Consider the following 14,306-nt stretch of genomic DNA (forward strand, 5'->3'; position numbering starts at 1 on the left):
GTGCGTCTTATACATGGGGAAATACGGTATATGCTAGATTTCAGGTTAAGATGCTGGCAATTAAAAATAAAGATGCATCTTAACTCATTCACAAATGGGGAATCTTTACGTTCAACTTCCAATCAAAATTCTTAATCCTTCCATTGTGCTCTGAACTATTGTCTTTTTTTAGCTTTTTCATTTCAATAATCAACATGACTCACTCACTCATCTATCTATCTGTCTAAATAAATATATATGTATATATATATATATATATATATATATATATATATATATATATACACACACACATATGTTAAAAATGTTATCAGTGAGTCACTTTATTAGTAACTAATAGGCAGGGTAATGGTACTGAAGTGAAGTGACACTGAACTTGATTTTGCGATATGAGCACAATTGAGCTCATTCCTTAAATCGCTACATTGGGAAACAATGGTAAATAAATCAGGTTAAAACAGTTTCCTCCTCACTGGAACTTCGATTTCATTAATTTGAAATTTTCTTGTGTTCCTCAAATGGACTGCTAATTTGACCTTTAGCTATTATGTAACTCAGGAAAGTAACAGAATATTTTCCGAAGATATAACTTCTTCAGTTGTCATATACAGGTTTGGTCATTTAAAATTTATTGGTGAACTTACTAAATTGGGTGCTCCAATGCCCCATTGACAGCAGTAGATAACCTATGAGACAATGGTAAATCAGGGTCTGACACCCTGCATTTATATATGTTATCAGAACTCTAATATCCATATAATTTACAGTAAAGAAAGCATTACTCCATAGATAATTGATTCAGGTGCCAGATAATTTAATAAATGATTTGTTGTAATATATTGTCTATAATCTGTTATTTATTTTATTTACTAATCATTTGACATTGAGCAGATAAAACCAGTTGTCCTGGCATTGATTGAGGACCTCTGTTAGAAGTAAATGTAAATGTATTACAATGATTCTATATGTTATCTGTTGGATATTGTCTGGGAAAGTGTCTGTGGACATCTGTTAGCCACAACACAATGGATTATCAGATTCTGCTAACAGTGATGGAAATGGCACATGAGCACATTGACATAGTGTAATAGCAATCCAATTGCCTTGCAGTTCTCCACCACTTCAATTTGAAAACTGGATTCTGTCTGTTAATCCGCGTACATCAAACCTGTTAATCTGCTCTTTATCATGTGAGTGAAGTCGTGGACATGACAGACTCATGAAAGAGCGATCACACAGGAATTGGAATAACTTGTCTTACACGCAGTTGGAAAGAATCTCCTGTAAATGTAAGTAGAACAGATGTTTATGTATTATTTCATTCAATCTTTCAGCAAACTGCCAGACCATATGTTTGCTGACCTATGCTGGAAATTACTAATAGTATTACTATAATACACCAAAGTTACAGAAATGTTAGTATTAACATGTACTGGTGTTTATACCTCAGAAGAAAAATCAAATTGCCCTCAAATAAAAAATGAGTTTTAAAACATTACTATTACTATTCATTCACAATTGTGGGATGCACTACTGTCATCTACATGAGGCTGTCCTCCACCTTGTACACATTCAATACGCAATCAAACTCATCTCTCTGGACCAAACCCTCAGAAATGGATAACAGGTCACATCAAAGTGTTATAATGTCGGATTATTAATAACATTTCTTAAAATGTTATAACAATAATACTGAATAGTTGAATAAATTAATATTCTGAATTCTTAATGGATTACAGAAAATACTGTCTTCAAATTGTTATGCTATCATAAGAAAACCATTATTTTTGCCTGTCTGTCTGTCTCTCTATAGTAGTGTGGGTACTAATACATATATATATATATATATATATATATATATATATATATATATATATATATAATATATATATATATTCACAATATAAAAATATTTTTAGTATTATTGATTATTGATTATTTATATACACTTAAAGGACTTTTACACTTTAAATAGGAATGTTGCTTATTCCCCTTCCTTCTCAATAGGGAGGGCATATATGCAAAACCTCTATTGATCATCTTTGATGTGGCAGTGTAGATTCACCAAAGAGACTCTTAACCTTTCAATTAGAGATACATTATTTGCTATTAATATTGTGATTTTATGGAGGAGAAATGTACTTTCGATATTCTTCCTTGGAAACACTCAGACAGAACAAACACCTGTTTCCAAGATAATAATATTTTATACAAAAGTTAGGGTATAGAATTACAGCTTTAATAAATGTAAACTAGTCTGTAGCACAATATATGATTTATTGCCAATATAGTATACATTGAGAGTATAAAAATTCACCTTTTATGACAATGTACTGCATGAATGCTATTTCTTGTTAGATGGTGTAGGTGTAGTTGATGAGCTCTATTTACAGTTCTGCTAATTTTAATTATATTTTTTCATAATAATTTACAATGATTTGTTTGAGTTACATATAGCTGGACATACTTTTTAGCCCATGTAAGAAACACACAATAAAAGTATTGTTCAATACAAACTTAAAAGACTTCTTTTCAAGTAAATGTAATTTTCTTAAAATGTCATATGCACATATATGTTATATGTTGAAGCCAGGAGCCTATTAGTAGAAACTTTTAATTATAACACTAAATTATGTTAGTTCACTGTGAGAGGGCTCATGGTGATATGATGTATTAACGGACCAGGACATCACATATCACAGTAGAACATGTTGATTCAGAAATAATTAGCAACAGTAAATGGGTAAATAGTAAATAATGTTATTGTGTCAATTAGACAGGTCACTCTATATAAAACTTCCATTTAGTTACATATGTATCTTGTTTTCACGTTATTCATATACATTAAGTATTCAGCTAAGTGCAAAGTAGCTATTTAGGAGGCAAAATGTTTACCCCAATATTTGTTCAAAGAAATATCTATTTAAGATTTTCTGATACCTGTCTCATGAGCTTATATGCAGCATTTGTAGGGGATATGAGTACCATCCGTTAATATATGCCTTTTAACTTGGCACATTTTTTTGATTGAAAAAATGGTGCAAAGGGTCAATTTAACATTAGTAGTAGTAGATACAAGTCCACACTGCACAGATGAAACAAGTTGAAGAGCATACTGTAGCTTCTAAGTGTCCCTGATTTGACAGCACAGTACCAGGTCTTACAAAGTTATCTTGTTTTATTGTAATAGGCCAGGTGCTCAGTACCATTTTATCTGATTGTGACTAAGGGGTATATTTACTAAACTGCAGTATTGAAAAAGTGGAGATGCTGCCTATAGCAATCAATCAGATTCTAGCTGTCATCTTGTAGAATGTGCTAAATAAATGATAACTAGAATCTGATTGGTTTGCTATAGGCAACATCTACACTTTTTCAAAGACGCAGTTTAGTAAATCTAGCCCTAAGTGTTCTTAGTCTGCAGGCTACAAAAGGTAAGATTATTTAACTATAGACTTGTATATATGGTTATGCTCAGTGTCCATGTCACGCTGAGAGAAGGGTGCAGTACTCTATGTACATCTACAGAAGACACAAATTATGTCTGTGTACTAGCTTCGTGGCCCAAGGTTCATTGTTTAATAAATAATGTAATCATTTATTTTAATTATGTTACATTTGTCTACTAATTATTTACAAAATTAATTACTATAGTTTATACATAATGATAAGACTTAAACATGATTAAATATTTCCTATTTGTTGATAAGAGACAATAGGTTTGCAAAGAGAGAATTATAAAGACCCACCCTGTAGGTCAAGGCATGCTTTGGGTTCTGACCCATATGTAAGGAATCTCCAGCAAAATGTCACTCAAGTTCTTTCTAAGCATTGTACAACATGTTGTTCTTGTAAACACAACTATAAACCCACAATGGCAGATTCGAAAATAAATTAGCTTCCTTAGGATGGGAAGAACATTAGTAATTTAGCCATTTATATTAAATTATTGTGTGATGAAGAGGGGGTGTGTTCCAGGCTATGAGGGGCACATAGCCATAGATGGTCTTCTGTTCTTGTTAAAGCTTTATATATAATATACAGCTTTACACTCAGCAGTGACACATGCAGTGAGAATAGTTCCACTGTCACCGAACGCTCATCAATAATTTAATCCATAAATCAGGCTAAACCAAGCAGAATTTTAGGAGAAAAACAAAAGGTATTATTTATTGAAAAAGGTGGCTTGAGGTTGAACTTTGTTATTAAACTTTTGCACAGTGCTTCTCTTCAGAGTTTTCTGCCTCTCTACATATAGATGCACTTTATTTAAGATAAGGAAAGCAAAGCAAAAGAAAGAAGTAAGTTTGCTCCTGGACAATCCATGTTACAATACAAGGGGTGCAAATTAGTTTGTTATTTTGCACGTACGCTAAATACTGGCTGTTTTTTCATGTAACACACAAATACTTGATAGCTTATTTTTTACACTGAAATTTAAAGTTAATCTAGGACATGCCTTACTCCAACTATAAATCTGTCCCCACATTTTAAATTTACCTCTCCCTCCAATGCAACATGATTTTGCCCAGGTGCAAAGTTACTCGTTTTTTATGCTTTGCTCTCCTTAGTGACTCAGGCCCACTGTGTCTCCAAAGAGCAAAAAGTAGACCTTCACCTTTATTGCTCAATGTCTATGATCATGTATAGTAAATAGTGAATTTATGAGACTCTGGAGTGTAGAGGTTTATAGGTCTATATGTTCAGTTCTCAAATAAACCAAACCTTGGTTTGACATTGATAGTTTGATCCTTGTATCTTTGTTCATGGAAATGTTATTCTCATTGTGGGCAGCACGGTGGCTAAGTGGTTAGCACTTCTGCCTTACAGCACTGGAGTCATGAGTTCAATTTCTGTCCATGGCCTTATCTGTGAGGAGTTTGTATGTTCTCCCCATGTTTGCGTGGGTTTCCTCCGGGTGCTCCGGTTTCCTCCCACACTCCAAAAACATACTGATATGTTAATTGGCTGCTAACAAATTGACCCTAGTCTGTGTGTGTGTCTGTCTGTGTGTGTGTGTGTGTGTGTTAGGGAATTTAGACTGTAAGCCCCAATGGGGCAGGGACTGATGTGAATGAGTTCTCTGTACAGCGCTGCGGAATTAGTGGCGCTATATAAATAAATGGTGATGATGATGATTGTATTGCGTACGGTAGCAAATGTGTAGGAGAGGTTTGTAGATCTTGGACAACGATTCTACCAGAAGCATTCTAACCATAGATGTGAAAGAGGCAGAACAGGTTCCCTGAACCCCGGCTTTAGACTATATATACGCATTAAAATATGATGAAACAATGCTGCACTACAATTTTTAACACCGTAGAAGTACGCACTTAAACAGACTGTTTTTTAGAATAGTGGGTAATGTTGGCTTTTACAGAGCAGGAGATAGATCTAATGCTTGCTTTATATCCTGCATGAATCATGTCTAGAGTATATATATTGAATATATATAGCATTTTGGTGAAAATCAATTTGAAATCCCTGAAAAAGTCCTGCATTTGTGTCTTTTAATATACGCCAAGTTTGGGATGTCAGAAGTCTGGAAGTCTAAAGCATTGTAATGAGCAATGCAATATCAAGGTAAAGACCAAAGATTGTATTGTAAATCTGAGATTACAGTACAAACTAATCAAACATATTCTAGGCCAGTGTTGGCTAACCTGTGACACTCCAGGTGTTTGTGAAACTACAAGTCCCAGCATGCTTTGCCAATATATAGCAGCTTATTGCTGGAAGGGTATGCTGGGACTTGTAGTTTCTCAACACCTGGAGTGTCACAGGTTAGCCAACACTGTTCTAGGCCAATAAAGAAGTGGTGTTGAACTAGGGTTTGTATTTAGTAGAAGCACAGCTTACACTCTTTTCACACAACAGGTCAGATAATATGAGATGATGAAGCGAATGTGTAAAGTGACCAATAAAATGTTTATAAATGTTTTTTTACTGCTGTTCCCTTCCCATTTACCTGTGCATCAGCTTTTATCACTGTCCCCCTATTTATCAATGACAGCATGAAAATACTGCCTACGGGATGGATGACTGCAACAGAGCCGTAACTTAAAATTCTAGCGCCTGGGGCGAGAAAGGCAAATGCCGCCCTCTGGCCCTCAATTTTAACAAAATTAACCTAAAATATTCCTAAATTGCGCCCCCCTTCAGCGTTGCGCCCTGGGCGGTCGCCCCTGTCGCCCAGCCCTAGTTACGGCCCTGGACTGCAACTTGTTTAGCTTTGGTTTCCAATAAATTGTTTGAAATGAAGAGGAGACTTCCTAGGACTAGCCACTCCCACCTTCCCCACATACATCTGCCACGGTTATTTCCCCACTACTTTGGGGGGAGGGGCGAGGAGATTGCGGCAGACAGCATGGGTTTCTCCTCACTCCTGCTGTCCCAGTCTTTTTTGGATGGTGTTCAGGTAGATATTATACAGAAAGAATGTCTATTCACATTTGACGCTTTGTTTGACGGACTCCCCGATGGATCTAATGGTGCCACGTTGCAATCCACTCTCCTCTTCATGCTGGACCTATTTAAAACAAGTCAAACAGTTTGTAACCATCTCCTGTGAACTTTGTTTTCAGGTGAATGGGACATTGACAAGGAAAGGGGCATTTACACCCACCTGGCCTGCTTCAAAAAGACCCAATAGGAAGTGAAACGTGGAATGTAAAGTGAGACCCTGAGAGCAACCAGAAACCCCAGCGAATAGAGAGAGGAAAGTAAGTAAATATGTGTCTAAGTAAAGTGAGTGCTAGCCAAAATACTACCTTGGGCTGGGTCACAGGGCCACCTGCATTTTTTCCCATTAAAATAGGCTGCTGAGCCAAGTCTTCCCCCCCCCCTCCCTGCTAAAATTTGACAGTTCTCCCCTGACAGCTCTGTGCTGCATGTTAGAGTTCTACTAAAAATTATTAATAATAATAATAAGAAGAAGAAGAAGAAGAATAATAATAACTCATATATTTAACTCTAGTTCTATAAAAAAGTAAAGTGTCTAGAATTATCTCTCAGCCAGAACTCGCCAATCGGACTAAGCTAATCCTTTATGGAATATATTATGTCACCAGTTTCAGCACAGTCATAGGAACCTTTTAGGAAGGTGAACAGAGAGGTACCGGACCTTTAATGTTTATTCAATAAAGGATTGAGTTTCACTTATTAACGCAGTCCTGCTCTATGTGTGACATAGGTATATTATAGGTATATGTGGACTTTTCACTCATTTCACAACAGCTTGTCGGCCTTTATGGTTTTTGTGAGCACAGACATGAAGCAGTGTTTGTGAAGAGCACATCATGATTATTTAATGTACTTCACAAACGCTCTATGATATTTCCTGCTCTGTGTGACCAATATGCCAATTAAAATAACTGGCCACTAAAGGCATTCGCAGTTTAGGAAAGTAGCATAAAAAGATTGGAAAGCTCATATTGTGTAATTATTATTGTTAAATATTTTAACAATGCGGAATTCAGTATTCAATAACTCATTTTGTACGTATGAACTGGAGGTAAGACAGGTAAGCCTTAGAAGTTACAGGTGGTAGGACAAGACGTGATGTGTGCTTGGCTGTGTCTTCTCCTTGTCACTTTCTGCTCAGGAATAATTACAGATTTGAGCTGTGAGTGAGATTTCTGGCTTCTGGCAACAAAGGTTCTGTGAGGCTAAGACTGTGAAAGAATAGATTAGTGTTCTCATCCCTGCCAAATACTAAACAACATCGGATTTGCAAGATGGGATCAGAAAAGACTGGTGTTTCCAGACTTATGCTGACAGATGGTGGTAGATCTCACAGCGTGCCGGTATGTCCACCTCTCAATGTGCAAGGATGGCGGTTTAATCACTTGTTATCCATATTAATAAAGCCCAAATGGAGAAAGGAAGTAATTTACAAAGCACACTGCAAAACACATTGGTTCTGAACCAGTGGTCCTCCCAGGACACTTTACAGCACAATAAACATTTTTCTCCTAATATACTGTTCAGTTTAGTTGCATGTATGGCTCACATTAATCATAATAGTGAGAGGACAGATTTTATTACATTACTTGCAGTGTGCATGGAGGTGCGACCGCAATAAGTGTTCAAAAAATGCACCTTCTCTACCCCTTTCTATCATTTCAACAATCTCGCTCCACAAAAGGACAATTTGTTTCTGTGCGAAGCGCTCAGGTGCCCCTACCCCATGCTCCACTAGGAACGGCCTCATTCTGCCCAGCCCTTTCTATCTGTGCCACCTTCTGCCCCTCTGCAAATGCTGCAGTCCTGCTGCATACACCCATGTGCATTGGCGGAAATCTAGGGGCACTTGCACAAATCAAGTCATGCGTCAGGGCCATAGCTTATTGGTTTAGTGGAACTTTTTCCTTGTTGCTGCAGTTACTACATGGAGGGCCTGAGTCATTAAGGAAAGTAAGTCAAAAATATAGATAAATGTTCTCCAGGACAAACCATGTTACAATGCAAGGGGTGCAAATTAGTTTATTATTTTAAACATAAGTTAAATACTGGATGCTATTTCATGTAGCACACAATTACTTGATAGCTTTATTTTTGCACTGAACTTTAAAGTTGATCTAGGACAGTGTTGGCTAACCTGTGACACTCCAGGTGTTGTGAAACTACAAGTCCCATCATGCTTTGCCAATATATAGCAAGTTATTTCTGCAAGGGTATGCTGGTTTCACAACACCTGGAGTGTCACAGGTTAGCCAACACTGATCTAGGACATGCTCTATCTCCACATTTTAAATTTAAAATCTTCCCTTCAATGCAACATAGTTTTGCCCAGTTGCAAAGTTACTTATTTTTTATGCTTTGCTCTCCTTAATGACTCAGGCCCGTAGTGTCTGCTGAGGCACACCACCTATGTTTTGTGGCTGAGTTGAGTGAGTCTATCCATAACAATTAAATTATAACAAACTGAAGCAACAAAACAATCAAGGCAAACTGGCAAAGGACAAAATTAGTGAAACTTTTAGAAATCATAACTTCAATTCAGCTAATTGCCTGCAGATGGCAGTATAGTTCTACATCTTAGTCGTGTGGATAGACTTTAAGGGGGGTATTCAATTGTTAGCGAAATCCCCGGAAAACGAGCGCTCTAAAAATATTAGCGTTAATACGGTAATTACTCGCTGAATTTCATAGCTCCGAGATCAAATTCAGGGAGTAAACTACCGTATTAATGGTATTTACGCGCATATTACCGTATTAACGCTAATATATTTTGAGCGCTCGTTTTTTCCGGGGATCTCGCTAACAATTGAATACCCCCCTATGAATGAAAATCCAATATCACGTTGCAATAGAAAATAAGGACACACTCATGACTTTAAATTTTCTTTCTCTACATATTTGCCATTTCTGGCTTCCTATTGCATGATCAGCATAGTTCTATTAACTCTATCAATCCAAGTGCATAATGAACCTGAATTCTGGGATGAAAAGCATCGATTTCCAGGGGCATTAGAGCTATCAGTAAATAATAAAGACACACAGAGGCCTTAGCCTTAGAAATAAATGTACCATAGTGTAATACAAACATAATAATTATTCATCCTTATAAGTTTACCATAAGATTTTGTTTCTCCTGTAACCATTATTCAGCCTGACTGATCTATAGCACACCTGTGTCATTTAGACACCTGTTTTAATATTGCTTTAATTCTTAACAATACAAACATGACTTGTTGATGTGTGGGCCTCAGTGCTGGCTACTAAAAGAGAAAGATCTGTTGTCTTTGCTACCCAATGCAGAGCCAGTTGTAAAAACACAAACACATATTCACATATAATTCCTGTCTTTGTTGTACTACATTAAGGGGTAAAAGTATTAATGTCCGGATTCTTCAACTCCGGCGTGTTCAGTGTCTTCGGCGATTACATTTAAAGCGGCGCTGCATTGTAAAGGGAACAATGCAGCGCCGCTTTAAATTTAATCGCCGAAAACACTGAACACGCCGGAGTTGAAGAATCCAGACATTAATACATTTACCCCTAAGTGTTATCAGAGAGTACAAATTAGGCAGTGATTTTACTATATCTCCCCATAGAAGTGTGAGGAAAAATGAGCGGAGATTTCTGTCAAATGTCCGCAGCAAAGTGTCTCGCGTGTCAAACAACCCTGGCGTTAAATCAATACCATCCACGATTAATAATTAGGCCTTCCTCCAGCTCCAATATTACAATAATGTGCCCCTTCATCATCGCCATGCCTTATGATCACACTGCACCCTCCATGCTGCTTTTGCCCCCTTCACCTGGCTCCCCTTCATCACACTATACTATGCTGCTCCCCCCCCCTTTTTCAATCCCACTGTGCCATGCCTCCCCCCATTTTAACCCCACTGTGCCATGCTGCCCACCATTTTTTAACCCCCTCTGTGCCCTCCCCCCCTCGTTTTCCTCCCTTCACTTACCTTTTCTCCTTTCTTGGTCTTCTCTGCTGCTCTGTGCTCCATTGCTCCAGACTGACTGAATGCTGGGCATGACATCACGACATCACACCCGGCATTCAGACAGTCTGAATGGAGCACAGAGCAGCAGAGAGGAGGAATGCCGGCTCCGCGATCAGGTGAGTATGTTTGGTTTTTTTTAAACTAGCCTGCTCCCCCCACCAACGACCGAGACACCCCCCCCCCCCCGCCGCCCAAAAAAAAAAAAAAAGAAAGAAAAAAAAAAAAGAAAGAAAAAATCAGCAGCGCAAGGGCCCGAGCCAGGCCCCCTGACATGCCCTCTCGGCGGCCCTGTTTGCAGCACCCTTAGAGTCTCCATAATTTTTTCAAGGCACCCCTCCAAAATAATTACCGAGCAGTCCCGTTTTATAAGTAGTTGGGTCCAAAAAATGTAATAGGTATTTAGGTCAGGACAGAAATACTTATTTAGTTGTATGCAAAAATACTACACATAAATCTAAGGGAAAATAATTTTTTTATATATTTTTTTCAATTATATTTCTGTCAAAGAATAATTTACAGCTCACACTGTGCCCCCCTTCATCCACACCTCACTCTGTGCCCCCCTTCATTCACACCTCACTCTGTGCCCCCCTTCATTCACACCTCACTCTGTGCCCCCCTTCATCCACCCATCTCACTCTGTGCCCTCCTGCCTCTCCATTCATCTCACTCTGTGCCCTCCTGCCTCTCCATTCATCTCTCTGTGCCCTCCTGCCACTCCATTCATCTCACTCTGTGCCCTCCTGCCTCTCCATTCATCTCGCTGTGCCCTCCTGCCTCTCCATTCATCTCACTCTGTGCCCTCCTGCCACTCCATTCATCTCACTCTGTGCCCTCCTGCCTCTCCATTCATCTCACTCTGTGCCCTCCTGCCTCTCCATTCATCTCACTCTGTGCCCTCCTGCCTCTCCATTCATCTCACTCTGTGCCCTCCTGCCTCTCCATTCATCTCACTCTGTGCCCTCCTGCCTCTCCATTCATCTCTCTGTGCCCTCCTGCCTCTCCATTCATCTCTCTGTGCCCTCCTGCCACTCCATTCATCTCACACTGTGCCCTCCTGCCTCTCCATTCATCTCACTCTGTGCCCTCCTGCCTCTCCATTCATCTCACTCTGTGCGCTCCTGCCACTCCATTCATCTCACACTGTGCCCTCCTGCCACTCTATTCATCTCACTCTGTGCCCTCCTGCCTCTCCATTCATCTCACTCTGTGCCCTCCTGCCTCTCCATTCATCTCACTCTGTGCCCTCCTGCCTCTCCATTCATCTCTCTGTGCCCTCCTGCCTCTCCATTCATCTCACTCTTTGCCCTCCTGCCACTCCATTCATCTCACTCTGTGCCCTCCTGCCTCTCCATTCATCTCTCTGTGCCCTCCTGCCTCTCCATTCATCTCTCTGTGCCCTCCTGCCACTCCATTCATCTCACACTGTGCCCTCCTGCCTCTCCATTCATCTCACTCTGTGCCCTCCTGCCTCTCCATTCATCTCACTCTGTGCCCTCCTGCCTCTCCATTCATCTCACTCTGTGCCCTCCTGCCTCTCCATTCATCTCACTCTGTGCCCTCCTGCCTCTCCATTCATCTCTCTGTGCCCTCCTGCCTCTCCATTCATCTCTCTGTGCCCTCCTGCCACTCCATTCATCTCACACTGTGCCCTCCTGCCTCTCCATTCATCTCACTCTGTGCCCTCCTGCCTCTCCATTCATCTCACTCTGTGCGCTCCTGCCACTCCATTCATCTCACACTGTGCCCTCCTGCCACTCTATTCATCTCACTCTGTGCCCTCCTGCCTCTCCATTCATCTCACTCTGTGCCCTCCTGCCTCTCCATTCATCTCACTCTGTGCCCTCCTGCCTCTCCATTCATCTCTCTGTGCCCTCCTGCCTCTCCATTCATCTCACTCTTTGCCCTCCTGCCACTCCATTCATCTCACTCTGTGCCCTCCTGCCTCTCCATTCATCTCTCTGTGCCCTCCTGCCTCTCCATTCATCTCTCTGTGCCCTCCTGCCACTCCATTCATCTCACACTGTGCCCTCCTGCCTCTCCATTCATCTCACTCTGTGCCCTCCTGCCTCTCCATTCATCTCACTCTGTGCGCTCCTGCCACTCCATTCATCTCACACTGTGCCCTCCTGCCACTCCATTCATCTCACTCTTTGCCCTCCTGCCTCTCCATTCATCTCACTCTGTGCCCTCCTGCCTCTCCATTCATCTCACTCTGTGCCCTCCTGCCTCTCCATTCATCTCTCTGTGCCCTCCTGCCTCTCCATTCATCTCACTCTGTGCCCTCCTGCCTCTCCATTCATCTCTCTGTGCCCTCCTGCCTCTCCATTCATCTCACTCTTTGCCCTCCTGCCTCTCCATTCATCTCACTCTTTGCCCTCCTGCCTCTCCATTCATCTCACTCTGTGCCCTCCTGCCTCTCCATTCATCTCACTCTGTGCCCTCCTGCCTCTCCATTCATCTCTCTGTGCGCCCTCTGCATCCCGGGGGCCAGGAAGAGGTAAAAAAAAACAAACCAAAAAATACTTACCAATCCGGAGGCGCCCGGGACCCAGCATCCTCCTCTCTCCTGCCGCTTGACACTGAACGTTGGGCAAGATGAAGTCACACCTAACGTTCAGTGAGAAGCGAGGAGGGAGGAGGATGCTGGGTCCCGGGCACCGCCAGATTGGTAAGTATTTATTTTTTTTTACGTTTTTTTTTAATCTATACCTAGCTGCGACACCCCTGTGACAGCGCGAGCCGCGGCGCACACTTTGGGAACCGCGGCCCTAGGCACATTATGACCTCACCAAGACATATTACAACGCCTGCAAGACATATTATAACCCTCCCCAGACACATTATGCCCCCTCAAGACATTTTACAACCCCCCCAAGACATTGTATAAATCCCCCAGACACATTTTAATCCCCAGACTCATTATGAAACACCCCAAGACATATTAAAGACCTCAAGAGACATTATAACTCCGCAAGACGTATTATGACACCCCTCCCTAGCCCACTGTACTTATCTATGCTGCTGACAGGGTAGTCATGGTAGTGCCTATTAATTTAATGTGAGGTGATGGAACTTTTTTTTAATGCTGGAGTGGTTTGGGGGTTAATAATTAAATGTGGGTCTGAGTTTGGGGAGAATGAGGGCTATTTACTGAATGTGAATATTATTAATTTAATGTCAGGACAGGTTGGGGAGTATTAGGTCTATTTATTAAAAGTGAATGCTATTAATTTAATGTGGGAGGCGTATTTATTAAGCATGGGTGCAATTGATTTAACATTGGGGCTAGTTTTGGGGAGGCATGCTTATAGGGTTCAATAATTGCTAAACTTGCCATATTTCATGTGCCAATCTTTTTTCCAGGGTCCAGACAAGCAGCAGGTAGTGAAATCTGCTAGAACAAGTAGGAGAGCAGGACAGGCTGCCAACTCTCCTGCTATTGGTGGGGCAGTCCTGATTTTGGGTGACTGCCTTGTTCAATCAGGGCAGCAAGGACAGTCGCGAAGTATGTCCTGCATCACACTGCTCTGCTCATGAAGAGAGAGCCTAACAATAGTGCATGCAGCATTGCCTGTGTGTTTGATGGGAAGGGGTTGGACAGTGGCCTCGCTCTGGCTAAAATGATAGCCAAACTCCTTGCATGATGGTCATTCTGACTCTGGCAGTGTGGTGTAGAACCCCCTCATCCCTCTAGAAACATTGCATTTGCTCCTGCCAAACAAGCGCTCTATCCCATCATACGTCCCATGCGGAATGTCGGATGGAAAGGAGAATAACTGCCACAGACACCTGAGGGATTCCTCTTTCCTTGTGACACTGTGCCAGAAGGAAAGTAGAAAA

The 14,306-nt window shown here is 40.9% G+C and overlaps 1 protein-coding gene across 1 annotated transcript in view; it reads left to right on the top strand.

The window, feature by feature from the left end:
- SAMD7 (sterile alpha motif domain containing 7) overlaps positions 1–14,306 on the top strand; it is a 59,417-nt gene that overhangs the window by 4,684 nt on the left and 40,427 nt on the right. Inside the window, exons 2-3 of the mRNA XM_075202098.1 lie at positions 1,111–1,289; positions 6,585–6,722. The gene's annotated coding sequence lies outside the window, so the exon portion shown is untranslated. The remainder of the gene's footprint in view (positions 1–1,110; positions 1,290–6,584; positions 6,723–14,306) is intronic.

Source organism: Mixophyes fleayi, chromosome 3, assembly GCF_038048845.1.
Source record: "Mixophyes fleayi isolate aMixFle1 chromosome 3, aMixFle1.hap1, whole genome shotgun sequence".
Taxonomy (NCBI): domain Eukaryota; kingdom Metazoa; phylum Chordata; class Amphibia; order Anura; family Limnodynastidae; genus Mixophyes; species Mixophyes fleayi.